The sequence below is a fragment of the Cottoperca gobio genome, chromosome 14 (genome assembly GCF_900634415.1).
Source record: "Cottoperca gobio chromosome 14, fCotGob3.1, whole genome shotgun sequence".
Lineage (NCBI taxonomy): Eukaryota > Metazoa > Chordata > Actinopteri > Perciformes > Bovichtidae > Cottoperca > Cottoperca gobio.
The window spans coordinates 20,170,894-20,174,054 of NC_041368.1; the positions used below are offsets into that span (position 1 = coordinate 20,170,894).

The 3,161-nt window shown below is 40.5% G+C and overlaps 1 long non-coding RNA gene across 1 annotated transcript; it reads right to left on the reverse strand.

The window, feature by feature from the left end:
* Positions 1 to 451: 451 nt before the first annotated feature.
* Positions 452 to 2,857, reverse strand: LOC115019242 (uncharacterized). The gene is made up of 3 exons (XR_003833450.1): positions 2,794 to 2,857; positions 2,122 to 2,229; positions 452 to 1,058 (listed from the first exon to the last, which is right to left on the reverse strand). It is a non-coding gene; the product is annotated as an uncharacterized LOC115019242 (long non-coding RNA).
* Positions 2,858 to 3,161: the final 304 nt, after the last annotated feature.

Below are 3,161 nucleotides of genomic sequence, written 5' to 3' on the forward strand. Positions count from 1 at the left end.
TAAGGTCTGTGTGACAGAACCAGCCCAATGGCAAACCAAGACAAGCGCAGTTGTTGCTCAGCTGCCATGTCCAATGAATGCCACCAGGTGTCACTGTTTACTCGTTTGAATTCCTAGATTTGTCAGTAATGTTTTCATTTAATTGTGGTTATAGATAGCACATATCATAACCTGAATTCAGACCTTACCTTAAACTGCACGGTAAGTAGCTTCTAAACTTTTTTCATGACAAAAAACAAATTCTTCTGATTCTACCGAACCCATAATGTTACGGTTTTACAAGAATAGAACACTAACCTACAGTTTTGTACACATTTGCATTTTTTTTAATGAAAATCAAGTGGTCGCAACAAGAGTATTAGTGCCATTAAAGTCCTCCATTAAACACAAGGTTTGATTAAAGTCCACACACACTGTAGATTCTAGTACTCTTATCATAACCAAGAAGAAACATAACCTGTGTGTTTTACATGCACCTTGGCTTTAATCCATTGTTATTTCTGGAACAAATGGCAGCTGGCCTACACCTCAGCAATGACTGGTAGTAGAGGGGCCTTAAACCTTCTGGGCCGTCTGCATGTGGTGCGACAGCCAGGCGCCCAGACACGGATGCCTGCCAGACTGCAGAGATACGTCTGTCTTTCTGCTTGTCTGTTAGCTGAGAATGCACCATCAGTCTGTTTTGCTTCATCTGCTTTTTTGTCAGAGTCTGTTTCTCTGTCCTCAGCCGTCTTCCTGCCGTTCAAGGCGACAACCTGCTGGCTCCTGGGCTCCTTCAGGAGAATCTCAGCACGTTTTGGACTCTGATTTCCATCTGGTCTGGAGAAAGACGGTTGATGTGCCGATAAGTCTAAATAGGAAAATTGCCAGTCTGTCTTCTTCTCCTCATCTGTCCATCCTCTGCGGGCGAGCCGGGCTGCAGTGAGGATAGAGTGGCTGTGCGGGTTCTCCAGGGGGTCTGAGAGTAGAGGCCTAGACATGGCTGACGTTCTACCCAGGCCAGGAGGCACAGGCTCTGGCTTACTGCGGTCTCAGGGACACCTGAGGCACTAAATCACCTGTAAATCACATCAAAGCATTAGATCAGATGATATTCACATGATTAAATTATTTTTCTTTTTTTCAGATAGTAGTTTTACCCCTTCAGTCCTCAAAACATTATTAAAATTCAACATTATGAGAAGCAAAAATCAATCTTAGGAGGAAGGTTCACTCACAGCTCTTACACAATGTGTGACAAGGGATAACCAAAGAATGTAAGTAAGTCGATGTAATCACATATTGGTTTGTGGACTACAAACAGCAAAATAAGCAAAATACAACCAAATGCTCAACAAGACATTTTTAGGCGACCAAAATGTCACTATTTACTTTCATGAACTATAAACACACTTTGAAAGCGTCAAACTCTAAGAGGAGAAGATGTACAACACACAACACTGTGGTATCAACCTGTCAAATCATCTTGTTTACTCTAAATGGGACAATAATTTACACAAAGACTTGAAACTAGCAATTAAGACAATAAACTCATCTGGAAATTGCTTACTGAGATAATAAATCAAGTGAGAAGTAGGATCATTTTCTCATTGACTTGTTTGCAACCAGTGGAGGCGCCCCCTGCTGGATGTTAGAGAGTATGCAACTTCAGGTCTCTTCCGCATTGGCTTCACTTTTCTGACCAGGAAGTTGCCAACTGGGGAAAACAGGTTGTAGGTATTGGTTCTTTTTAAAGGATCAATATAGGCCTACACCATTCAGAGCATTATTATAGCAGCAACATAAAGTTGTGTAAAGATATAGTGGAGTAATGTTAGCTGCTAAAATGCCTAAATATGCTTTGAATTCTGTATAGAAAACATTTAAAGGGTCACAAACCAAAGAAGTTTGTAACTTGGGTTAGATCATGAAAGCAAGTTGGGGACTCTGCACGAAGGTGGCTGCAGCTGAGACAGTCCCTGTGGTTTCATCAGATCTCCACTAGGGGGAGGCAGAAGTCTTATGAAAGTGAGACAAATGCAAACCCCTGTAATGTAAAGAACCAGTTCCTAGAAAGACGATATGTTCTTCTTTGTTTAGTCATGTTTCAATTTACATATGAACCAACCAAGCTAAACTAACCTGTACGTGCTGAAGCTGTTGTTCTAGAAGTGTGGAGAAGAGTAAGATGTGTCTTTCTCTGGGTGAAGAAATGCAGCATGTGCCAGCTGGCTCCTGGCTGAAGACGTGCTGGAAGGAAAACATATGGTTTTAAATTCTAGCTAACCCTATGTTCTCAAAGATACCCAATCTATCAGCCTAACAGTTGGGAAAATGTTTATAAAATAATGCAAAATAGATTTTTAGACAGTGTAGAAGATTTTCCCAACATTTAAGCTACTTAAAGGGAAATACAAATGTGATGCTAACACATTTATTTCCTTCATCATCTCTATTAAGATTTTAGCAGCTTTCATCTCATTGCTTTTGGTTTGGTTTTGGAAGCAATGTGTTGAGTCTCACCACTCATTAAATTAAACCTCAGGCAGCTGATTAACAACAATCAAGATCAGCCAAGCAAATGATAGAATATGCCGAGCACACAACAGGACACTTCAGGAATCAAAGATGACGGTCACCATTATATTTGACTTAATTAGTCGAACCAAACTAGTATATTTGCTCACACGGCTTCAGATGTGTTGCTTCATATCTATCACATACATGCACACACATGTAACTGATTATTAAAAGCATGTAGAAATCGTGCAAACAGCTCCAGAGTATCTGAATATTGTACTTATAAATACTCACAACAAAATGTCACATAACTGTAGATAATACCAGATTTCAGTGTGATATCCTCATTCCTCTCTTCTCTTCTTCCTCTGACTCAGTCACCGCTGCTCTCTCTCTCTCTCGCTCTCTCTCTCTCTCTCTCTCTCTCTCTCTCTCTCTCTCTCTCTCTCTCTCTCTCTCTCTCTCTCTCTCTCACCCTTCCTCTCTTTATATCAACATTTTAGTCTCATGGTGCAAAGTACAACTGCAAGTCGTCGACTTTTTGGTAGAAATCTGTTACTGTGCTATTTATTGGCAGATGGAGTTTATTTAACTGTTCACATGTGGGTAGTAACTGTTATGCATTAATGCATCGCACCTTTAGAACTTCTTCTAAGCATTAG